This window comes from Dromiciops gliroides, chromosome 2 (assembly GCF_019393635.1).
Source record: "Dromiciops gliroides isolate mDroGli1 chromosome 2, mDroGli1.pri, whole genome shotgun sequence".
Lineage (NCBI taxonomy): Eukaryota > Metazoa > Chordata > Mammalia > Microbiotheria > Microbiotheriidae > Dromiciops > Dromiciops gliroides.
In genome coordinates this window covers 402,448,636-402,475,104 of record NC_057862.1, presented here as the reverse complement: position 1 = coordinate 402,475,104, position 26,469 = coordinate 402,448,636, and the positions used below count along the sequence as shown (strand labels likewise).

Here is a 26,469-nt window from a genome sequence, read left to right as displayed (position 1 = left end):
GTTGATAGCCATTAGTGATCTGTGATGGAATATCTAGTGTCTTGAAGAGTGAATTAATTTAAACAAGAATCAGTAGAAATCTAATTGCTTTTCTATTCCCCTAACCCTATTGAAAAACTCCATGAAGTCAAGGACTGTAACTTAATCTAAACTTTGTATCTCTTCCAGTGCTGAATATAGTGTAATGCACATAGTAGGGACATAATGATTTTTGGGGTTTTTTTGGTTTGTTTGTTTGTTTGTTTTAGTGAGGCAGTTGGGGTTAAGTGACTTGCCATGGGTCACACAGCTAGTAAGTGTTAAGTGTCTGAGGTCAGATTTGAACTCAGGTCCTCCTGACTCCAGGACTGGTGCTCTATCCACTGCGCCACCTAGCTGCCCTGGGCGTAATGATTTTTGAAAAAAAGGAATGAATAGGTTAAGATAAAGGTATAGGAATGATAGGTTTTGTCAGAGACAGAGTAAATCTAAGTTTATATTTAGCTGGCAAAATATGTTTGTTAGGAGTCTTGCAAATATAATCAAAAACACTGTAGGGGGAGCTAGGTGACGCAGTGGATAGAGCACCGGCCCTGGATTCAGGAGGACCTGAGTTCAAATGCGACCTCAGACACTTAACACTTACTAGCTGTGTGACTCTGGGCAAATCACTTAACCCCAATTGCCTCAAAAAAAAGAAAGAAAGAAAGGAAGGAAGGAAGGAAGGAAGGAAGGAAGGAAGGAAGGAAGGAAGGAAGGAAGGAAGGAAGGAAGGAAGAAAGGAAGAAAGGAAGAAAGGAAGAAAGGAAGGAAGGAAGGAAGAAAGGAAGAAAGGAAGGAAGGAAGGAAGGAAGGAAGGAAGGAATGAAGAAAGGAAGGAAGGAAGGAAGGAAGAAAGAAAAACACTTTGAATTAATAATCACTCACTATATCCAACATGTGGCTAGGGCCTGTCAATTTTACTTTTGTCACATCTCTCTTCTGACACTGCCACACTGGTACAGGCCCTCTTTACCTCATGCCTAGACTGTTGCAATACCCTGCTGGTTGGTCTCCCTGTCACAAATCTCTCCTTACTCCAATCCATCCTCCAATTACCTGTTAAGCTGACCTTGCTAAAATGCAGGTCTGGCCACATCAGCCCTTCTCCCATCCCCACTCAATAAACTCCAATGGTTGTCTATCACCTCAATGACTCAAAGTCCTTTATAATCTACCTACCTGCCCTCTCCACCCCAACCCCCCTTCTAGTGTTTTTATTTGTTTGTTTGTTTTTGTTTTTTGTGGGGCAGTGAGGGTTAAGTGACTTGCCCAGGGTCACACAGCTAGTAAATGTCAAGCGTTTGAGGCCGAATTTGAACTCAGGTCCTCCTGAATCCAGGGCCAGTGCTTTATCCACTACGCCACCTAGCTGCTCCCCCTTTCTAGTATTTTTACATCTTATACTTCGGGGGCGGCTAGATAGCACAGTGGATAAAGCACTGGCCCTGGATTCAGGAGGACCTGAGTTCAAATTCGGCCTCAGCCACTTGACACTTACTAGCTGTGTGACCCTGGGCAAGTCACTTAACCCCCATTGCCCCGCAAAAAACAAAAACAAACAAACAAAAAAAACATCTTATACTTCACCATGTACTCTGTGAGTCAGTGACTCTGGCCTCCCACTTTTTCACTAATCTTCAATTTCTAGCTGCCTATTGGCTGATTCCCTCTTGCCTAAAAACAACAACAATAATGATAGTGAGGGTTCATAAAACTTTACGGTTTACAAAGCATTTTATCCTCACAACAATGCTGTGAGGTAGGTGCTGTTTTATTGTTATTTTACAGATGAGGAAACTAAAGCAAACAGAGGTTAAGTGACTTGCCCAGAGTCACACAGCTACTAAATGTCTGAGGTCTCATTTGAACTCAGCTCTTCCTAACTCCAGGTCCAATATTCTATCCATTGTGCCACCTAGACATGCCCATGTATCTCACTTCATTCAACCTTTGCCCACTAGGTATCATCCTATATCTCTTGTATCTCTAGAAAGACATCTGTAATTGATGCTTCCATTGTCTTTCCTCTTAATCCCTTTTCCTCTTAAACCCTTTTCAATCTGATCTCATCATTCCACTAAAACTGCTCTTCCACAGATACCAATGATTTCTTTTCTTTTTTCTTTTTTTTTTTGCAGGGGCAATGAGGGCTAAGTGACTTGCCCAAGGTCACACAGCTAATAAGTGTCAAGTGTCTGAGGCTGGATTTGAATTCAGGACCTCCTGAATCCAGGGCTGGTGCTTTATCCACTGTGCCACCCAGCTGCCCCCCCCCCCCCCCCCCCCCCCCCCCGCTTCCCAATGATCTCTTCATTTCTTTTTTTAAGTGAGGCAATTGGGGTTAAGTGACTTTCCCAGGGTCACACAGCTAGTAAGTGTTAAGTGTCTGAAGCCAGATTTGAACTCAGGTCCTCCTGACTCCAGGGCTGGTGCTCTATCCACTGCACCACCTAGCCGGCCCCGTTTTTTTTTTTTTTTTTTTTTTGGTGAGGCAGTTGGGGTTAAGTGACTTGCACAGGGTCACACAGTTAGTAAGTGTCAAGTGTCTGAGGCTGGATTTGAACTCAGGTCCTCCTGAATCCAGGGCGGGTGCTCTATTCACTGTGCCACCTAGCTGCCGCCACCCCCCCCCCCATGATCTCTTAATTGGCAAATCTAATGGCCCTTTTACATTCCTTATCCTTCTTGACCTCTCTCTAGTCTCTGAAATTGTTGATCACCCTGTTCTCCTGCATATTCTTTCCTCCCCAGGTTTTAATGACAATGTTCTCTCCTGTTTCTTCTACCTTTGACCTATTCTTTTTAGTCTCCTTTGCTAGATTTTCCTTTAGCTAACTATGGAGTATTCCCCAAAGGTCTGTCCTAGGCCCTTTTCTCTTTTTCCTCTATATTAACCTGCTTAGTGATCTCATCAATTACAATGGATTAAATTATGGCTAGGTGACTAGGTGGTGAAATGGATAGAGTGAATTTCCTGTAGTCAGAAAGACCTGAGTCCAAATCCAGCCTCAGACACTCACACACAGGTGTGTGACCCTGGGAAAGTCACAACACTATTTGCTTCAGGTTCCTCATCTGTAAAATGAGCTAGAGAAAGAAATGCCAAGCCACTCCAGTATCTTTGCGAAGAAAACCCCAAATGGGGTGACAAAGTGTCAGACACGACTGAAACAAACAAACAAAAAGTATCATCTATATGCACATGATTCTCAGATTTATTTATACAGCCCATACCTTAATTTCGACCTCCGGTTTCTCGTCATCAACTGTCTAATGAATATATTGAACAGGCTATCCCACAGAAATCTCAGATTTAATATACTAAAAACAGAACTCAATATCTTTTCCCCAAAACTCTCTTCTCTTCCAGACTTCCCTATTACTGTTGAAGGGAACGCTAGTCTCCTAGTCTCACCTAGGCTTGAAACCTCAGGGTCAAACTTGACTGTTCAAACTCACCTCACATAACTAATCTGTTGTCAGATCTTGTTTCTGCCTTCACAACATCTCTTCAATATTTCCTCTTCTCTCCATTCACAATCAGATTCAGGCCCTCATCATTTCAAACCTCTGTTATTACAACAACCTTCTGATTGGGTCTTTCTGTTTCATCTCTATTCAAATTCATCTTCCACTCAGCTTGAGCTAAAGTGAGTTTCCTAAAAAAATAAAAGTCCAAAGCTCCCTATTACCTCTAGATTAAAATATAAAATCCTTTGGTTTTAAAGTCCTTAACAACCTGGACCCTTTCTACCTTTCCAGTCATTTTTCACTTTACTCTTCTGCTCATATTCATACTCTATAATCCAGCAACACTCTAGCATACAACAATCCCTCTCCCAACTCTGCTTCTTCACCGGCTATCCCCCATACCTGGAGTGTCTTTTCCTCACACCTGCCTCCTGACTTTCCTAGCTTCCTGTAAGATTTAGCTCATATCCCACCTTCTGCAGGAGACCTTTCCCTGTCCCCCTCTCCTTGCCTTCCCTCTGAGATTGTCTTCCATTTCTATCATCTACGGATCTATGTATCTATCTGTCTATGTATGTATAGTTGCAAGTTGTCTTCCCCATTAGAATGCGAACTCTTTAAGGGTAGAAACCTGTTCTTATTTTTCTTTGTATCCCCACAGATTAGTATGGGGCTAGACTGCCTTAAGCGCTTAACAAATGCATATTGACTGATTAGGTAAACTGCTAGGTACAATCAGTTAGCATCTCTGATTTTTAAACTGTTGTAAAAAAAGAAAAAAGGGAGTAAAGTATTAAAAATAGGGAAGTTTTAGCACCGCCCCTGGATTCAGGAGGACCTGAGTTCAAATTTGGCCTCAGACACTTAACACTTACTAGCTGTGTGACTCTGGGCAAGTCACTAACCCCAATTGCCTCACCAAAAAACAAAAAGGGAACTTTTAGAAATAGAACATCAAGTTGCAATTTTCTTAAACATGCCAAATAAATATTAGTCAAATAAGAGAATTGGTTATGTTTTGGGCTTTAAACTTTTTTGATATGTTGAATTCATCAGTGCATTTGAATAATTTTTTTAATGTATCATGTGAATTAATCAATGAACAAGTATTTCTTTTTTTTTGTTTTTGTTTTTTTTGTTTGTTTGTTTGTTTTTGGGTTGGTTTTTTTGGTAGGCAATGGGGTTATGTGACTTGCCCAGGGTCACACAGCTAGTAAGTGTCAAGTGTCTGAGGCTGGATTTGAACTCAGGTCCTCCTGAATTCAGGGCCAGTGCTTTAACCACTGCGCCATCTAGCTGCCCCCACAAGTATTTCTTAAATGCCCACTTTGTACCAGGCACTATACTAGGCTCTGGGGATACAAAGTAAAAAATTAAACCATCCTTTTCCTCAAGGAGATTACATTCTATTAGAGGAGATAACAGGTACACACCAAATATATGTGTGCATTTACAGGGTTTAGGAGGAGGTCTAGGCGTGTGCTTTCAGAGGTATAGGGAGCTTTCTTATAGGGCAAATCCTCCTACCCATACATGCTCTGCAGCTTCTAGTCTTAGAAAGTTACTTGGGGCACTAAAAATGAATGATTGGAACAGGGGTACATAGCCAGTATATGTCAGAGGCAGCTTTGATCCTAGGTCTTCCTAATTCTGAGGGCAACTCCATTATCAGCTAGATTATGCTGCCTATCATATACAAAATAAATATTTTCACTTTTCATTTTCAGCTTCTTTGGAAGAATCAGAAGAGAGAAGGAATTGATCCATATAAACTGAAAGAAATTGTATAGGTGTCTTGGAAGGCACTATACTAGTGAAAGAGGTCAGGGGTTGAATTTGGGGAGGAGAAACGAGGCAAAATTTGGGAGAATCTGATAAAAATTGCAGAGTATCAATCTTTTGGTCCAGTGTCCGGTCCAGATTCTCTTTCCAGGTTGAAAGAGAAACAAGATGAAAGATAGTTGAGGAGGATGTAAAGGATTTAGAAGGGTCAAGAAGGATTTGGGAATACAACTGAAAGAGGTCGATTCAAGAAGGGTAAAGAAAAGGTAGTTGGTAAGACAAGGCAAACTAAGCTGGGAGAGATCAGTGGACAATCAGAGGATTAAGCAGATTTATAGAAAAGATGGTTGGATGAATCTAATTGGTGAGACAGACAGGAGATTGGTTCAAGGCTGAAGGTCTGTGATTGTGGAGCTATCAAGGCAAAAAGGAAAGAACTTTTCAGTAGTTCTGTCGAGTTTTTAAGAAAGGACAACTGGCTACAGAAAAGTTTAGCCTATGTTTAGGGTTGATTTTAAAATCCACAGGTAGTTCAAGGAGAAAAGGTTGAAAATCTCAACGATTATACTTATCCTGCCATACTATAGATAACAGCCCATCTATACTTTTTCATCTTGTGTGACTTTTATTAATATCCTTCGATAAATTTTTTCTAGCAAGTCAACCCTGTCTGGTGAGTCTCCCTTTAGGAGTCTTAATATCATGTAGTTACCACTGCATTGCAGGGCCTAATCTAGTTTTTTGGGGGGTGGGGCAATGAGGGTTAAGTGACTTGCCCAGGGTCACACAGCTAGTAAGTGTCAAGTGTCTGGGACCATATTTGAACTTTGGTCCTCCTGAATCCAAGGCCAGTGCTTTATCCACTGCATCACCTAGAGGCCCCACGGGCCTATCTATTTCTTATTCCTCACCCTTGTTATATAACCTATCCAACTGCTTTTCCCATTTTGAATTTCTATAATGATAACCTTTATTTAATTTATTGCAGGCAAGTTGTCATTATTAATATTCTGTAGTCTATTTCTATCTCAGTACACATTTCTCCATTGCACTTTGGGTCACAATTTTTCAGAAATTATGGAACTGCATGATTCAGAGTCATGTAAAATCACTGGAAGAATATCGGTATTAAGAAAGATTTTTGTTTTTAAGAGAAACTTGGGGTTGTTGAAAGCATTGTGCAGTTTTCCCAAATATAGTCTGAACAAATCTCTTCTTCCTATTCAATTTTAAGTCTATCTCATTTTTCACCTGTAAGATTTGGCCAAGATAAATGTAGTCCTAGACCAGCTCAGTAGGCTATTTATCCAAATGCATATAATAGTCTACATCAGGACTTCTTAAACTTTTTCTACTTGTGACCCCTTTTTGCCTGAGAGATTTTTTTGTGACCCCAGATATATAGGTATATAAAAGGTGTATACAAATCAAACACTTATTGATAATGAATCATAAAGAATTTTATTTTAAAACAATTCTTTGGTATACATATAATTTTGCCATTTATTAAAGATGAAAGCAAATTTGCATACTAATGAGATAGATGTGCTTGTTTATTTTTCTTTCTTTCTTTCTTTTTTTGGTGAGGCAGTTGGGGTTAAGTGACTTGCCCCGAGTTACACAGCTAGTAAGTATTAAGTGTCTGAGGCCAGATTTGAACTCAGGTCCTCCTGAATCCAGGGCCAGTGCTCTATCCACTGCGCCACCTAGCTGCCCCTGTTTATTTTTACGTAAAGAATTAAATCTTGGCTGAATATTTGATACTGCAGTGTTTTTCAGAGTTGATTGATATGTTGATCATAATCATCAATGCTGAGAATGCCACTTCACATAAATACAAAATATATAGTACAAAATGGCAGAAGTATGTTTGGGGTCATTTCAGAAATTATTGGAAATTTTGTCCTAATCCCAAATCAAAATTCATTTAATGATTTTTTTAGGAAACTTAAATTTTAAACCTGTGTTGCTTGATAATATGGCAGATTGTTCTTGAACTTTTAATGACAGATGCCTGACTTTATAAAAATTTCAATTGAGTATGGCGTATGAAACCAACTTAGTTTTTTAGAATCAAAATTTGAAGGGAAGTGTTTCTGAAACTGTATCTCCAGGCACTTCAGATGATCAATTATAACTCTTACAATTAAATCTTTGGGAAGGTTATTTTCAATTATAAAATCACTTGTAGCTGTTAACATTTCAAAAGAACCATTTTCTACCCTATTCTTCCATAGGTTAACTTTTTTTTAGTATAACTTTCAATTTTCTCTTTTAACCTAAATGTTATAATTTTTCCTCAAAGTGACATGTTTAAATCATTGTTGTTTTTTAAATGTATTACAACACCGTTGTCAGTGATAAGTCATTATGAAAAAAGTTAACTAAATTGGATTTTTGTTCAGTCAAAAATATAACAACTTCATCTTTCAATTTCAATATTCTGTTTAAACTTTAACCTCTTGAGAGCCACCTTACCCCTGCATTTAGTAATAAGCTTTGGTAATCAGAGTCCATGTCTTTGCAAAGGTTTGAAAATAAACAACTGTTAAGGGCAAGGCTTTTAATGAAGTTAATGATTTTGATAGTGTCATGAAGCACAACATATAACTCTGGTGACTTTTTGGCTATGAGTGCTTCCTGATAGATCATGAAGTGAGTAAAAGTGATATGTTCATTGACACCAGCTTTAACTTTTGCTACAAATCCAACGTTCTTGCCTCTCATTGCTCCAGCACCATCTGTATAGACTCCAATGCAATTTTTCCACTGCAAACCTTCATTTGTGAAAAATTCATAGAATTCAAGATATATCTTCCTCTGTTATGTTCCCTTCCAAAGGACAACAAAATAATAATTCTTCATGTAAGCTTTTCATAAACAAATCTTAAATAAACAAACAACTGTGGGGGGCAGCTAGGTGGCACAGTGGATAAAGCACTGGCCCTGGATTCAGGAGGACCTGAGTTCAAATCCAGCCTCAGACACTTGACACTTACTAGCTGTGTGACCCTGTGCAAGTCACTTAACCCTCATTGCCCCAACAAAAAAAAAAACAACAACAAAACAAAACAAAAGAAACAACTGTGGGGGCAGCTAGGTGGCACAGTAGATAAAGCACCTGCCCTGGATTCAAGAAGACCTGAGTTCAAATTTGGCCTCAGACACTTACTAGTTGTGTGACCCAGGGCAAGTCACTTAATCTTCATTGCCCCACCAAAACAAAACAAAACAAAACAAAACAAAACAAAACAAAAAAACCCAACAACTGTGCCATGTAAGAAATATCAGTTGTTTCATCTAACTGGATTGTAAACTTTGGGCTGCCCTTAAGCTTGATAATAAGCTGCTGGAATTGGTCATTACTACTTTCAGGAATTCCTTTGAAAACAGTATCATTTGATAAAGGAATTTTATGAATCTCATTCCCATACTTTTTCCCAAGAATTATTTCTGACATTTTAATGGCAGCAGGTAACATGAGATCTTCTATTGCATAGGGCATTTAAGTTTTTGCAATTAAATAAGAAGTTTCATAAGATGCAAGTAAATACTTTTCATTGACAGTAACAAATTTCTCAAAACATTGTTTTGTTTTGTTTTTATTTGAAGATTTAAAAAGTCATTCAAAGTATTCCTTTGGTTTATTTTAGTACACTGCATGCTTGGAATTGAGATATTGTATTAGTTTGGCTGGTTTCATGCTCTCCACAGCCAAAAATTCATTACAAATAAAACAGAGAGGTTTTTCCACATCATCCTCATTATTAGAAATAAATCCATATTGCAAAAATTATTCGACACATTTTCTTTTTCTTGGCAATTTAGGTGTACTACAACCTGGTAGTGAAGACTCTGCCTCATTGTCATCAGTATTTTTACCTTTTCTAACTTTAGACACTTATCCGTAACTGAAAAATATTTTTGTCCTAAAATAAATAATTTCTCAAATAAATACTAGCTTAGTTTATGAAACTACATTTGTATGTTCTTAATTTTAAAAACATGTTCACATATACAGCAGTGATGGTGGAGAAATATTATTGGGCAGCTAGGTGGTACAGTGGATAAAGCACTGGTCCTGGATTCAGTAGGACCTGAGTTCAAATTTGACCTCAGACACTTGACACTTACTAGCTGTGTGACCCTGGGCAAGTCATTTAACCCTCATTGCCCTGCAAAAAAAAGAGAGAGAGAGAGAGAGAGAAATATTATTAAAGGGCCTTTGTCTTTACCTGTTGCAATTAAACACTTGTGTTTCTATAAAAGAAGGAGATAATGGCAATTTAAAAAATCAAACATTCTAACACAAATACAATCCAAAGATATACTAATTTGATACTTACATGCTAAGGAATAATAGTAGGAAAATATTAAAAGTATTTTCTGTAATTAAACTATTATGTTTCTGTAAGAGCAGAAAACTTTGTATGTATAATAAAAACACTGAAATTCATAACATACAATAGTCTCGAATCTGAGCCAAAGTGTTTCTGGAAGCATTTGTTGGTGTTGCATGGTGTGATGGAATGTGCAGTGCAAAGTGTACATGTTGTGTTCAGAACCAGGGTTTCAGTGAAGTTGTCTGATGTAACATGGGCAAGCGATGCCAGAAACACCTCGGATTTATTACTTGTTTGAGTTCGAATTAATTTTTGGTTATTGCGCGTCCAGAAACCGTTTTACTGTTTCCAAAATTTTCACAACCCCCCACATTCAGTTACTCGACCTCACATGGGGTTGGGAACCACAGTTGGTCTAGACAATAGGCATTCTTTATCCACTTAGTTTTTCCCATGTGGATTGTTAGGTCTCATTCATTTGAGTTGTCTCCTATAGGAGGCTCTGCAGTGAAATGGGATTTGATGAACTTTTATTTTGCTTCCATTTTCTCTGCTGAGGAGAATTACTTTTTAAACTATAAAGGTCAAAAGAACAAAAAATGGCTAATATATAGTTGAAACTTATACTTAAGTAAGGAGATAATAAAAAAGCATCTGGCTGCCCTTGATTACAGGCCACCAAGCCTCTATGAAATTCACCCCAGGCTACTGAAATAATTGCTTGACATGATTGCTGAGCTACTTCAGTGATCAATGAAAGAATGTGGGAAATGGGAAAAGTACTGCAGGACTAGAGAAGAGCAAATATTCCAATTCTCAAACAAAGGAAGAGAGTGAAGTCTATAGATTAAAGGCTTGTGAACCTGACTGGGATTCCTGGAAAAATTCAAAACCACATCGTTAAATGAATGGTTTGTGACCCTTTAGAAAAGGAAGTGATCACGAATGACTAGCATGGCATCATCAAGAAGAGGTCATGCCAGACTAACCCCATTTCCCTTTTTGTCAGAGTTAATAGAATGGTAGGTAGATGAAGGGAATGCTGTCCATATATTTTACCTATATTTTGGCAAGACAAGTCTTCTGTGTTTTTCTTGTGGAGAAGACGGAGAGATGAGGTATAGATTAGGTGTATTTAGAACTGGCTAAGGGACAGACAAAGAAAGTAGTCATTAATGTATCCGTGTTAGTCTGCAGGTAGATCTTTAGTGGACAGACTGTCGCAGGGATTTCTGGTTTTCCTGGCACCGTTTTCACATTTTTACCAATGACTTGTAGGAAAGCATAGATAGCATACTTATCATATCTGAAAATGGCACAAAGCTGGGTGGAAGCCAATATGCTTGATAACAGTCAGGATCGAAACAACTCTCAACAGGCTAGAATTCTAGCCATTCAAAGGCTGGGCCACTAAATATAAGACAACATTTAGTAGAGATAAATGCAGAGTCCTACACTTGAAATTTTAAAAAAATCAACTTCACAAGTACAATATAGGGAAGGCATGGCTGAAGTCAGTTTATCTGAAAAAGGTTTGGGAGTAGACTGCTGCAGAGATGCAGATTTGGGTAAAACTCCCTGAATAACAATTAAGGTCTTTAGAAAGTGTTTTCTCAGGAGATAGTGTCAAGGAAAATCTTGGTCAGGTTCTTTGATTTTGAGCTGGCTGGCGGGACCTGAGAGGACATCTAGTTAACCCTCTTATTGTACAAATGAGAAAATTTAGGCCCAGAGATATTAGGTGACTTGCATAAGGTCACACAGCAAATAGAAGAGACAAGATTTGAACTCAGGCTCTAGAAATAAGGAAGGTAAACTGTCAGTGTAACTATTGTGGTGCAGTGGAAAGGACACTGGCCCTGAAGCCAGAGAAGTCAAGGACTTGGTTTGAATCATGCCTTTTCTGCTTTGTTTGTTATGTGACCATGAGAGGGAAGACTAAGGGAATGGGCATTTATATAGCACTTACTATATGCTAAGGGCTTTTACAGGTATTATCTCATTTAATCCTCCTAACAACCCTGGGAGGTAGGTGATATTATGACCCCCATTTGATAGAAGAGAAAACTGAGGCAAACAAAGGTTAAGTTAAACAAAGGCCCAGGGTCACATAGCTAGTAAGCATCTGAGGCTATATTTGAACTCAAGTCTTCTTGACCATCCATTGTGCTCCACCTAGCTGTAGAAACCATGGGCAAGTCCCTTCACCTGTTTGGGCCTCATTTTCCTTCCATAAAAATGAAAAGGCTAGATGATATCTAAAGTCTGTTCCAGCTTTAAATCCATGATCCGTTTGATCCTATGATCTTCGGGCTTCCAGGATAGTGGAAGAAGTATGGGATAAGAGAAAGACTGTCAGATTTACTTTTAGAAGACCTAGGTTTTGGGTCCATGTTTTGCTACTCCCTCTGGGGATTAGATTACATGATCTGTAAGGGCCCCTCATTTCTAAATCTTAAACTGCTACCAAATGCCATAAATTTTTGTTAGCAAAGTTCAATGCTTTTCTGAAGCTGCAGTAAAATCCAAGAGGCTTTCGTCAGTTGTATAGTTGAATACCAAATATTGTCCCAGAAAGGCACAATTCTTTGGAAATAAGCAGGGGTGGAAGGCAGCATGCTTTAGTGGAGGTGGAGCCAGAAGACCTAAGGTCTGACTCTACCACTTTTACTGCTGTGACCTTGGGCCACATTTCCCTTTCCAAATCTTGGTTTCCTCACAGTAAAATGGTGCTGCCTGTCTCACAAGGTTGTTGCTCAGTTTGTAAGTCCCCAAAGTAGCACATAAGTTTTGTTATTGATAATAAAAGTTGCTTGATATTATATCTCTTAACACACAGTAAAGTATTTTTTATTTTTAAATGTAATGACCAATCTACAATTCTTAATGTAGATAACGGGGCGGGGGGGGCGGGGTGGGGCACATCCTGTTCAGAAGAATCTTTTTTGGCTCCTGATTCCACGATAGAAGTTTAGAGGGCACTGGGATTATACGTTAAATTTGAAAAGGTGGACCTCAGTATACATTAGCATTTGGAAATGAAAAAAATCTGAGAATGCAATTCGTGCTTTATGGGGCCCATTTGCACGCCTCCAGTAGAACGGGATGAAACGTGCGGGCCATGCCTGGGGAGGGGGAGGGGGCACATGGTGCGGTAAAGACCCCGATCCACTCGAGCAGGGGCCGGAGGGATACATGCCCAGCTGTGCCCGCCCAGGGCCGAGGTCTGGCAGGGTGGCAGTCCCGTGCGGGCTGGCAGGGGTCCGGGGCAAGGCCGTGACGTGGCGGCGGGGCCGCGTCCGGGGCGGGAGGTGTCGGGGTGTGAGCCGAGGGGCTGAGCGGGGTCCTGACGTGGCGGCTGGGCCGTGGGAAGGGGCGGGGCGGCGGGAAGGGGCGGGGTGGGGCTCTGCACTATGTCGAGCTCCGGCCAGAGGGCGCCCCAGCCCCGGCCTTCTCGGGACCCGAGACCTCCCAGTATTTGGTGCGAGGCAGCTTAGAGTAACCGCGCTGGGGATTGGGCTGGTGGAGCCGCGGGGCCTTGATGGAGATGGAGCAACCCCGCCCCCTCATCGCCCTTCCCTATCCCTCCCCTGAGCTTGGGTCGGGCCTGGAAGGGAAGGAAGACTGGGATGAGGTGCCTCTTCTCTTTTGCAGCCCTAAGTATCCTCCGCCGCAGAAGCAACAGCCGTGGCTGCAGCCCCGCCCATCCGAGCCAATCAGCGTCTTGGGCACAAATATGCAAATGAGGCGCCTGTGCTGTCGGTGTGCCGCTCGTTGGGGCTGGTGGGGTCGCGCTTGGGGAGTGAACTGGGCCAATCAGGCGGGTGCGTGGCGGCGCGGGGGAGGCGGTGCCCCATCCCTCCTCCCTCTTCGACCCCGCTCTGACAGGGGGGCCTGGCCGCGCCGCCGGTAAGTGCTGCCGCCGCCGCCGCCTCTGCCGCCAACCGCTGCCAACTGCCGCCGGAGGGGAGAACCGGGGCCCCCGCTCAACTGGTGGGGAGAGGCTGGAGGGCTGGGGGCGCGCGGGCTGGGGCAAGCGGGGGCGGGTGTCCGTCAGGCGGGTGGTCTCGGGGCCCCCTCAGGGCCAGCCGGTCATGTCAGTCTCCGCCGAGGTGGGGGGCCGGCGCCGTCGGCGTCGGGGGGTGGCTCAGTCATGGCGAACCAAGCCCCGGTGATTACGTGCCGCTGCCGCCGCCGCCGCCGCCGCCCGGCAGTGGGGTCGGGGCCGGGGCCAGGCCGCGCTCCCGCGGAGGAGGTCCATGGCTTACGGGGTGTGGAAGGGGCGAGGCTGGAGGCTGGCGAGGGGTCCCTGACACGTGTGACTGAGGGCGCTGAAGTCTCCCGAGGCTGTCATGGCTGCGGGCTACCTCCCTGTCCTCTTCCCGGGGATCGACCCAGCCGCCGCCGGCACTGCCGTGCCTGTTGCACGGGTGTCCGTCTGTGTGTGTGTGTGTGTGTGTGTGTGTGTGTGTGTGTGTGTGCTGTGTGGTGTGGGGAGGCGGCCTCTGCCCCTCGCGCTGCCTGTAGATGGAGGGAGGGGGCCTTGGCATGCGGTGGCTTGGCCTCTAGCTGTGTTCCCACTTTACAGAGAGAGAGAGAAGCCCCTGGGTCTTAGGGTCCACGGCCACCCCCATGCTTTTCTTCCATTGCGCCCCCACCCCCATCCTACCCTGGGCTCCTTCGGCCACCAGCTCTATCCTCCATCTCCCTCTCCCCACTATTCCCTCTCTCCCCTTTCTCCCTTCCCCCGGTCTCCTTCAGCGGCCAGTCGTGACTCATTGACTGGGTGTCCCGGGAGCACATCGTGCCCTAGGGCACCGGGCCTCCCGTGCTTTCCCAGGCCCTGACTCTGGGTTTCCAGCAGAGCTGCTCCTCTGTGATACTCCGCCCGCCTCCTTCCCTCCCACCCCTTCCCCCTGTGGCAGCCCTCTCAGGGCCTATATTCATGCCAACAGCATGGCCAGGTTTCCTCTCATCTCCTGCTCTGTGCGTGCTTGGTTGCAGCTGCTTCATGGCATTAGGATAAAGGGTGTAATGGGTGATTCCATGGCATCTCCCGAACTAAGTACCATCTCCAAAGTCTGGTATCTTACTAACCAGTGGGCCCTTTCCTCAGCTGCAGGTCAGCCTTGTTCTTTTTGGTTTTGTTATTTTGTTTTTAATAAAACTTTTCATTATGAAACCATGTAGAGGAGAATAAAAGTTATTTGAGACATGCTGTTAACACTTGTTACACACAATTATGTTCACACAGGCCTTGCATATGACACCTCCCCATTACCCAGTAGATATGAACCTACCTCCAACTTGTGCCATTTACACCATTAAATTTTAGTTTTGTTAATAAAATTTCAGACTATCAGAATTTAGTTTGCCAGTCTCTGAATAGTGCTACATTCACATTTTTTACCATTTAATCATAATTTAAGTACTCTCAGTTTTGACTAGTGTTTTATATCATATTAAGGACAAAAAGGAGATTATTTTGTCTTATATTACTTTCTAATTATCCCCTATTTAAAGATCTGGTATAGGAAAACATAGAATTATTCCTCCACCTGTAAAAGACCTCAGAAAACATCTGGTCCTGTTCCCTCACTTTATAGATAAGATAACTGAAGTCCTAGGGAAGTTAAATGATTTGCCCCAAGATCACAATGGTAGAAAGCATTAGAAGTAGGATTTGAACCTAAATCCTCTAATTCTACAACCTACTCGTGCTCTCTTTCCAATCCACCATACTAATTTACAAAACAGATTACGATACAAAGGGATTTTTGGTAAAGAATATAACATAAGCTCAAATAATGAATTTACCTTATATGTTGTTTACAGAAATTAAATATCTACACAAAAACCCAGTGTAGTGCTTTCTAACAGTAGGTGTGTGATAAATGTTTGTTGAGTGAATATGAAAAGTACATTGTACTAAGTCGGATTTCATCACACTCTAGCATACCTTTGGCAAATCACTTCATCCTTTGAGGGCTCAGATTCTTCCATAAAATAAGATAATTTGACTAGTTAATCTCTTAAATTCCCTTCCATCTCTCCAATTTATATGTTCCAAACGCACCTGTTGCTAATAGCAAGGTGTGGTTATACCATGTATTTACCAATATATTTATTATTATTTTAAAGTATTATACATTAAACAGAGTATGCAATAAGTTATTAACAAATTTCTGCCTTTATGGCTTATACTCTGAATTACAGCTTTCATAAAGATGGCATAAAATGTACTAGAAGAAAAATTAGTTACCCTGACTGTCAGATTTCTAATCTATCGCTAGTTTCATGGATAATAAGAGTTTTTAGCAGGAACTCATGAATTAAGGATTGATAAAAGAGAAGATATTGTCAACTTGAGAGAAAACATACTGATGGGTGATTCAGGGAAATGAAAAAATGAGGCAGGGAGGCATATTACAGTAAAAAAAGACTAAACTGTCAGACGACTTGTGTCTTACTCCAAAGTCTGATACCCTGATACCCAACTTTATCTGTGTCAGCTTCAGTTTAACAAAAAAGCATTTAATAGATCTTAAAGCAAGTTATTTAGGGGCTTCAATTTCTTCATTTATAACACAAAAGTTGGGGAAGGTGCTTTGAACTAGAGCATCTCTTAAGCATCAAAATTATGTGATTCTAAGCACCTGTAAGGTAGAAATGGAACAGAGTATTAGAAATTCAGGAAAAAAGTTTTAATTTCATAAGGAAAGACAAAGTAAAGGTTTTAAATAGATAATGATATAGATGTGGAGAATGAAGGATTTTAAATAGCATAATCTCAAGTGCACAGGTGAAAAAGTATAGTTAGTGGAAAGGCCTTATCAAGGCAAAATAATTTATTGAATAAGGTTATATGAAATGAAGACACATTAGAATTGTTAAGATGAGGAGGGATTTGCATATGAAATTTAAGAGATGGGAAAATAACAGGGAGAATATTGGTACCATAATAATAAGAAAGCTTACTGGGCAGATTGGGGATTTTAGTCTCCTTTTAAAAATACATTTAATTGGTACCTTGGTTTCACATCACATTTCTCACTATTCTTCCCTCATTTCACTTCCCACTTTGGTCTTTTTTTCCAGTCACCATTAACTATTAAAGACAAAGATCAGTAAGGGAATAATAAACCTAGAAATGACCAATGTAAATATGATAAATTAGAGAAGGAAGCAGTATCTTTACGGACATTGGAAATGAGCAAGGAAAAAATAATCAAAATCAAAGGAAGCAGAGAGAGAGAGAGCAAGCAAATAAATTCTATCAGAAATAGTAGGTAGACTGGGAAGAATTAGCCACACAAGTAATTGTTGTGGTGGGATCCATTTCATTGCAGAAAAAATATCCAAGAGTATATTAAAAGAAAAAGTTGAAGTTGTATTTAGTTTTCAATTCAACAAACATTTATTAGTTGTAGAATCAAGTTGCCTTAAGTGAGAGCCTCACTTTTAAAGATTTGGTTCTCTCCAATTTGAAAGACTTTTAAAACGCATGTAAGATTAATGAAAATAGTGATCGTAATTGATAGATTTTCTAAACTATTACAAATTTCACATACCTGCCACTGTGTCATTTTATACCATGTGGAGGATTTTATTGGTGGTACAATGATGTAACCACTTCACTTTAATTCATAAATATAGGATGCTACATTCCATACAGCTTAATAAAACTAACTCTTCTAACTCTCTCTGCTACTGGTTACCTCAGCTCCTACCTTTGAGTAAATAGAGAAGTAGAAAATCTAGCCAGGTGACAAAGAGCCTCTAGAGAATAGAAAGCCCAGTGGATCTTTGGTTGTTTTCTGGTTCTTCTGTCATCTGGTTCTTCTCTCCATCTTCATGGTTCTCCAGATAGCACTATCATAAGGTGGCATTTATTACCTGACTTGTAGCAAAGATTCAGAGTAGTTTTCAGGCAGAGGGAGTAGATGGGGCTTAGGAGATGTGTGACTTGTACACTGTAGTATATTATAGGCACCCAATTTAGATGTGTCAAGTATTTCTTTTTAAGACTGCTATTTCTGTTTAAAGATGTGTCACTGTATTTAGAAAGGAAGGCAAAGCCTTCAAGCTTTCTTAATACTTCTTAATGGAAAAGTAATTAACAATATTTTACTGTTGGAAGAAAACATTTTTTGGCATTACTAAGTGCATATCTGTCTGAAAGTATACTTGATGAATATGTTTTCACTTTACATATAAAATTAGATACTCCCCCCCCCAATTGCTCTTAATACAATTATATATAGTTACAAACTTTAAAAAGACTGCTAGCCTCGATTATGTCTCTACCTGTTCAATCATTGATATGAATGGCCTGTTTGGATGTATCATTTTTAATGATGGCCCTAAAGCTAACTAGTAGAAATTGCTTAGGCAACTTTTCCCACTGGTGACCCCTTTTCACCTGAGAAGTTTTTGTGGGATCCTGGGATATATAAGTATATAAAATAGGTATACAGATCAAACATTTACTGCCAAATATTTCGTGACCCTCACATTACTTGGTGATATGAAATAGCTTTCAGAAATAATGGAGTTTCCTGTAATATTACTACTTATTATTTGCTGAACAAATTTGTAAGAGGTTTTTTGGGGGGTTGGGGGGTTGTTTTTTAAAAGCTGGATGAGCTTTATATATGAAAATTCTTGAAATCAGTCATTTAAAATATATTTTTTTTCACCCATAAGGATAATATTGATACCTGGAAAAAGTACCACCTTTTTGAGTTGCAGTAGTTGTTTTTGTTCCATTAGATTATAGCATAAACTATATTAAACTTTATTTATAATACATTATTGGAGGCTAACTACTAACATTTTATTAACTAATGTATAAGAGGGTGAAAAATACACAATTTTAATATGTGCCACAATAAGTGATTTATTTTAGAATTTATACATTTTGACAGTTAAGTAAATATATATTTTTGTTTCCTTTAATTTTGTAAACTTTTATTATCTTTTAGAAACTGTTGTATGTATACTTATGTATATATGTGTGTGTGTGTGTTTCTTTTTGGTTGAAATGCAGTGTGGTGTGATGTATACAGAGTAGGCCTTTGAGTAAGTTCTGCCTCTGACACATACTAGTTATGGGACCCTGGATAATCCACTTTATCTGTCAGTTTGCAGTGCAACTCTCTAAAATTTCTAGTTTTAGAACATTTGCTGATCTGTAGCGGTGGTAGAAGTTACCATACTAGGATTTTCCTATGCCAGTGAAATCATAAGCCTGAACTAAGAAGTAGATTGAAATAATTCTAGCTTATTATTTATGACTCTAGGGGGAGGGAGAAGGGGAAAATGGACACAATTCTACCACTAGTTTTAATCAATATTATTTTGGTTATAATAATATAATAATGCTGACATTTGCTTAGAAGGTTTATAAAACATTTTATGTACGTTTATTTCATTTGAGATGTACAACAATTCTGTTTCCCAGCTCGTTGTCTATACTGGACCCATACTGCAAAGTGATGTTGCAAATCATCTTATCTTGGGAGATTTTACATTGAGGATGATTTGGAGGTCAGTGGAGAGGTTAATTGTGGACATTAGTAGACTGTTCTATATTATGACCAAGGAATGAGGAAGAAGCAAACTGGAGAATGCTATCAAAAAATTTATATAAATAAAAAGGAAAATTGTTTGTTAGTCAATGATAAAAGCAATAAATAACTGGTGAACAGCCTATGCTATGTGCTCTATTGTTGTGTTGAGAGAAACTGAGGAAGGTACCTTACATGTTAAGTAGCCCCCCTTGTGGCAAATTTATAAAAGGAACTAGACTAGAGTCATTCAGAAAAAGCATAGGTGAATTGCAGTCTACATCACTGATGAGATAACAGATGCATTTGAGTAATGGTATTTATTACACTATTTTAAGATGTATAGATAGATCACAACCATAGAACCAGAATCATTATAGAAACTGATCTTATTTCTGGGGAACATTTTAGAAATTATCTACTTCAGACTCTTTTATTTTATAAAAGAATGTCACAAAGAGGTTAATAAATTTACCATACATCACACAGTGACAGAGCTAGAACTAGAATCCTACATCACCTCACTCCCAAACCAGGGTTCTTAACATTACATCATGCTATTTCTTCATAAAGATACCATGGTCCATAATAGATGTGTGACCTTGTCAAACCTTTATTTTTTCTGGATCTTTGTTTCCTTATCCATTTAGACTGTGGGGTAGTAGAAAGCTCATGAGATTTGTGGTCAAAGAACCTGCTTTTTAAGTATTGGCTTTGTTAGCAAGTTTCTGGTTGATATTGGGCAAGAAGGACACAGCTTCCTGTACTTCAGTTTCCTCATCTGAAAAATTAGGGTATTCAATTAGGTGACCGCTAAGGTTCCTTGCCAATTCTAAGTCTCTCAGGGGGTTCCTAAAATTCTGTGATTTAAAAGATCCTAGATTCACTTTTTTTCTTCTAAATTCCTATTCTGATGCTTTATCATAGTATGGAAGTGACTGATTTTTCAAAGGCCATTCCAGTTGAGTGCCAGGGGTTGCCAATTTGGGAAGGCTATAGATAAGAGTTAGGAGATGGTACTGTGTGTCTGCCATATGAGGACCAGCCTAGCTAAGCTCCAGTTTGGAGCTCCATCATTAGATTGGTTGCAGACTTTTTTGGCCACAACTCTCCATGTGTGAATGGATGAGGTGGAGGGAGGTATCTACACTGGCCAAATCACAGATCTTTAAAATAATATTTAGATTCAATCTTCTTTTATTTCTTTTTTTTTTTTTGAGAGGCAATGGGGGTTAAGTGACTTGCCCAGGGTCACACAGCTAGTAAGTGTTAAGTGTCTGAGGCCGGATTTGAACTCAGGTACTCCTGACTCCAGGGCTGGTGCTTTATCCACTGCACCACCTAGCTGCCCCTCAGATTCAATCTTAAGTGGGGCTACTGAATTTTTTGGAGGACACAGTACTAGATGGTTTCATAAAGGTTACAAAATGACTATGTCCTGAGAAATTCAGTGAACTTTTTTTCTCAGTCCTCATCTGATATTTGATGGTAATGACTATCCATTCCTTTTCGTTTGTTGTTGTTGTTGTTTTTGGTTTTGGTTTTTTTGGGTTTTTTTGCAGGGCTATGGGGGTTAAATGACTTGCCCAGGGTCACACAGCTAGTGTCAAGTGTCTGAGACCGGATTTGAACTCAGGTCCTCCTGAATCCAGGGCCAGTGCTTTATCCACTGTGCCACCTAGCTGCCCCCTATCCATTCCTTTTAAAAACTCACTTTCCTTGACTTCTGTAGTTTTCTATCAGTCTCTCATCTTGAGTTCTATGGAATATGGCTGCCCTATTTTGAAGTGAATCAAGAAGCTTAGAATGATAGACTATGAAGAACTTTAACAATCTTGATCCTATAATCGATTATTTTTCTTTGACTATAGGACAAGAGTCACAGAAGATGATAAGGCATGGGGTGAGGTGATCTCCATCATTAGAGGAGACGTCCATCTAATGAAATAATGGGTCTTTCAGAGTATCAAAATAGAGATTCTCTAGTCCAACCCCCTCGTTTTTTTGGATGAGGGAAACCGAGACAGTGAGTGGTTAAATGCTTTGCATAATATCACACAGTTAATTGAAAATCTTTATCTGAATAGTTCATTGAGTATGTAGGGATTTTTTTTTTGGTTAAAATTAGTAGCTGAAGCATTTTTAGTAGTACTTTAATGGCATTTTTATTCATTCAAGAATTTTTCAAATTCTGTTTCTAAGCCTTTTGGTGGGGAGAGGGGCTCTAGATTTTAGGTCTTCATTAAGATTTAAATGGTAGTGGGAATTATTCGAAAATTTTGTAATTATGTCTCATTTTTATATTCTCCAGAAATGCAAAAAAATATTCATGATGGGTCACTCTTCACTCAACTGAACTCTCATTGTGGGTTTCTTCCTGCTTAACTGGAGTGTACTTGAAAGGAACAGCTGCAAATAGAAACCATTTTCAATTCATAGTTAAGTATCCATATTGTGCTAGATTAGGTACAGCAAGAGCAGAAAAAGAAGTTGTTGTTTTTAAAAACAAATTAGGGATCTTGGAAGAAAAGGAGTGCTTTACAATTATGAGATTTGAAGTATGCTTTGTGGAGTGGAAATAGAGATTAATGGAGTCAAGGAGGTCAAGGAACAATTAGGTTGCAGCAGAGTTGTGGCAAAGTTTGAAAGTTTTCTTCCTCCCTTTCCAAGTTTGTAAACTGAGTCACCTTTATGTAACTCTTCCAGAAGCTTTGTGTCTTCACTTGTAACATCTTCATTGCAGCATGTCATTTTGTGACTTACCTTACAAGTTTTTTAAATTGTGCCACCTATACGTTACTCTTCCTTGGAAGCTTTAATCCTTCACTGTAACCCCTTCACTATAGCATTAACTTTGACTCCTACCTATCATGAAGAAAAGATCATCACTGTACAAAATTTAAAGTTGGAGAAAGCCTTAATTTATTGATTTTTAATCCCTCTATCTTCCCCTCTGTCTATAAATATGTTCGTTTTCCTTACCCCCAGAATTCTTTTGCCAAACCCCTAATGCCCCTTGAAAGCTGTCTTTAGACTCTGGAATCAAAGGCCTTTGGAAACCTTAAATGTTAATAATCTACATTCACTGCCTTCACACCCGTTCAGCCCTTTACTCCTTGTAATTTGTCTTACATTTTTACCACACTGCAAAAGAAGTTTGCTTAAAAATTACAGATATCCTCCTGATTGTCAAATCTAACTGCATTTTTCTTAGCTCCCATCCTCCGAGGGCTTTTTGGAGCATTTGAAACATTTTTCTTAAAATTTTCTCCTTTATATGATATCGGCACCATCTGTCCTTGCTTTCCTTCTATTTCTTATCAATTCTGCCTCTTATTTATTGGAGATTCCTAAATGTAAGTATTTCTCAAGGTTCTGTCCCTGTCCCTCTCTCTTCCCTTCTCTTTTTCTATTCTATTTTGGTGACCATGTTTACTTATGTTGTTTCAACTATTACCTCTGTATATGACTTCTAAGTCTTAATCATCAGCTCTGTGTTCTAATTCAAGCTTGGTTTCTGCATTTTCAACTACCTGCTAGACACCTCTCATCAGTGTAATGGAAAGAGCACTAATCCTGAGTTCAAATCGCAGCTTTCCTCCCTGTCATCCATTATCTTGGGCAAGTTGATTAACCTCTCTAGGTTCCAATTTCCTTATATGTAAAATGAGGGGATTGGACTAGGTGATCACTACAGTCCCTTCTGGTTCTAATTCTCATAAGGTAGTTATTCCAGCAGTATTTCAAATTCAATCCATCTAAACCTAATTTGATATTTTTCTTGAATCTTTTTTTACCTCTGACTTCACCTCCATAAACAGGTAAAGCTAAGAGCCCAGGAAATAGCAGTGTCTTCAGAACACCAGCCCTGTTTCCAGCCTGGCCCTGGTAGCCATCATCCACAAGAGCAAACCCTGTGGAGAAGGGACTCACCATCCCTGCTGCCACTATCACCAGCTACTACCAGTAAGGCAGACAAGCCAGCCTAGCTAAAGCAGCAAGGCATCCTGAGGGAGAGATAAGAGGTGTCATGTAACTAGGTGGGTCAAACTTCTGCTGTAAACTGTACCACCACTTACCTCCCTTTGGACTCCAGTACAGCCCAGGACCAAGAGCTCTGGGAATAGTAATGCCCTCTAGAGTACCAGTACTGTTTCCAGTGCAGGCCCGGCTGTCATAAGAGGGGAGTGGCACCTGTGGCTATGTGAGCTGGCAACTACCTTTGGAACGGCTTCAACCCCCACCTCCTCAGGAGCCACAGATGTTGAAGACCCAGAAAAGAAAATTCTTACCACACAAAGTACTTGACACCACCAAATGGTTCAACATCAGAAACAGATACATTTTTATCAGTGGAAATAACTTTAAAGAAGATGCACTGCCATTGGCTTTGCCACTGCACTTGTTTCCCTGAACCTTTCCATCTGACTTTTTGCTGAAACCTATGTTTTCTCCCCTTTAGAATGTGATGTGAGCTCCTTGAGAGCAGAGACTGTCTCTTCCATTTGTATCCCTAGTGCTTAGCACATAGTAAGCACCTAATAAATGCTTTTTCATTTACTTCTTGTTCATTTGTGTAACACTACTGTTTTCCTTGTCATTTACACTCAGAACGCAGCCTTCTCCTTCTGAGTCTCCTGATAGCTTATCATCATCATAGCCTGTGACATCATATAGCCGATAACAATGTTTCTTGTATCCAACTCCTTTTCATACCCACTATTATACTGTTAGCCAGGCTCCAATTCTTATCAGGACTATTGAAACCACTTCCCAACTGAGCTTCTTTTATCCATCCTCTTCCTTCCCCAGTCAGTCCTGTTTACTCTTATTGCCAAATTATTTTCCCTAAAGCACATCTCTCGATATGTTATTTCTCTACTCAAAACCCTTCAGTGGCTCCCCATTGCCTTACAGTTAAGACCATGAAAAGTTCCCCATAACTCAAATTTTGAGCCTTATCTATTACTGCTTTACTCTGGATACTCTGTGAATCAGCTGAACTGAAATATTCTCTTCCACAGTATGTCCTTGTGCTTTTTGGTTTCTGTGACTTGACTCAAATTGTTCAATCTAAATTGCCCTCCCTCAGTCTCACCTTTCAACTTGTTGAAATGCTCTTCATCCTCCCTTTCCCCAGCTCATATACCACTTTCATGAAATCTTCCCTAATTCCCCTAACCAGTTATCTAATTCTCCTTTTGAACCCTCAAAACACACCGTATTTTTCTTGTGGCACTTATATTCTGCTTTACATAATAATAAGAACAATAACAAATCACATTTCTAATAGTGTTTTAGAATTTATAAAGAATTTTTCTCAATTCTTGTGAGGAAGGTAATATGTTATCCCCATTTTATAGATGAGGGTACTGAGACTAGGAGAGATTGAATCTTGACAAGGGTCACAGTGTCTGAGATGAAGTTTCAACTGAGTTTTTTCTGATTCCATGTATATCCCTCTATAATAATAAATATCTTGTTTCTCAAATTTTAATTGAGTAATTCCATTTACTAATATACATTTACTTCCATTTGCTTCCACACCCACTCAGTCCTTTATTCCTTGCATTTTTTACTCCACTACAAAATTAGTTTGCTTAAGAATTACTAAAGGCCTGATTATCAGATCTGGTGCCCTTATTCTCAGTTTCCATCCTCCATGATCTTTTTGGAGCATTTGAAACTTTTTTTTTTTAGTCATGGCTCTTCCTTAGCTTATATGACATTGGCACCACCCTTGTTTTCCTTCTATTTCTCATCAGTGATCTGTCTCCTTATTTATTGCAAATTCTTAAATGTAGGTATTCCTCAAGGTTACATCCCTTTCGTTCACTGTTCTCCTTTGATCACATTTACTTCCATGGTTTCAGCTGTTACCTCTAACTGCCTTCTAAATCTGAGAGTTTTTTGGTATGAAATCTGATAATTTCCTAAGATGAGCTTCTAATAATATTTATTTATTTAAGTTTAATGTTCAAAAGTGTTCCTCTAATCATATGATTTTCTTTTTTTAATGGACTTTAGATGTTTGGAAATGCTGCATTGTGATCAATATTGTAAGCTTAAGTCTCAATTATCTGAATTGTTCAAGGTTAGAAGATTGGAAAATACGAAAACAAATGATAGAATCATAGATTTAGAACTGAAAGGAACTTAATCTATTCCAACTTCTTCATTTTACAGAGGAAGAAACTAAGGTTTAGAGTACTTGAAGTGCCTTGCCCAATGTGAAGTAGGTAGGGAGTAGTAAATTTGGTATTTGACCCCTCAGATAATTTTACTCCAGATTTAGTGTTCTTTTCATTAAGCCAAATGTTTATTTTTATTGTTATATTTGAATATGAGTATGTCTGATGAGAATAGTATCATGAATTGAAAGCTAGAAAGGACTTCAAATTATCTAGTCAATCTTATTTTACAGATGAGGAATCTGAGTATGAAAGAGATTAAAACTTTTATTAACTTAAAATAAAATAATATGACTATGCTGAAGATTTTACTCCAGAGGAATGTACAATTTCTGTACTCATATTTCTTCCTGCATCCTGCTTGAAGCATTGATAACCATTTCTCAGCTTTATATCAACATCAGTTGAAATTGATCTTTTCTCAGTTCTCTGGAGCTGGGATGAGGTTAATTGAGTATTAAGGAGTTTCCCTACTGAGATGCAAAGTAATAGTAAATTTAATATGGATGTCAACAAAGCAAGTAAAAAGAGTTAAGTTGTCAATGGAAGAGAATGTTAACAAGGAATCTACAAAACTTGTAGTTTTATACATACTATGCTATAGGTTAGGATTAGCAAAACTAATCAGACCCTCTGCTTGTTTTGTAGAGCCTGAATAGTTTTATTGTATTTTAAAGTGTTAAAAAAAACATTTTTAGCTGGCAAGCTGTACAAAAACAGGAGGTAAGTAGGATTCAGGCTATAGTTTGCCAAACTCTCAGTGAGCAGGAAAACAAGATTTCACCTAAATAATATTTCTCGATAATCTACTGATCTGCATTGATAAAGGGAGCTTTCTCATCAAGAGTTTCCTGTATCAGTAAAACCATAGTTCTGTTCCAAAAATAGACTTTTAAGAGTTAGGTTCTAGGGGGCAGCCAGATGGCGCAGTGGTAAAGCACTGGCCCTGGATTCAGGAGTACCTGAGTTCAAATTTGACTTCAGACACTAGCTGTGTGGCCCTGGGCAAGTCACTTAACCCTCATTGCCCTGCCCCCCCCCCAAAAATAGTTAGGTTCTAAAATGGATCATAAAATTATAAGAGTAACATAG

The 26,469-nt window shown here is 39.6% G+C and overlaps 1 protein-coding gene across 8 annotated transcripts in view; it reads left to right on the top strand.

Annotated features, from left to right (window-relative positions):
• The window catches only part of CHD9 (chromodomain helicase DNA binding protein 9), a 257,680-nt gene that overhangs the window by 24,939 nt on the left and 206,272 nt on the right, over positions 1-26,469 (top strand). For 7 of the 8 annotated variants that reach the window (XM_043982163.1, XM_043982161.1, XM_043982162.1 and 4 more), the window contains exon 1: positions 13,401-13,526. The exons of the other annotated variant lie outside the window; for it this stretch is intronic. The gene's annotated coding sequence lies outside the window, so the exon portion shown is untranslated. Of the gene's footprint in view, positions 1-13,400; positions 13,527-26,469 lie in introns of those variants that run through there. 8 annotated transcript variants of the gene reach the window in all.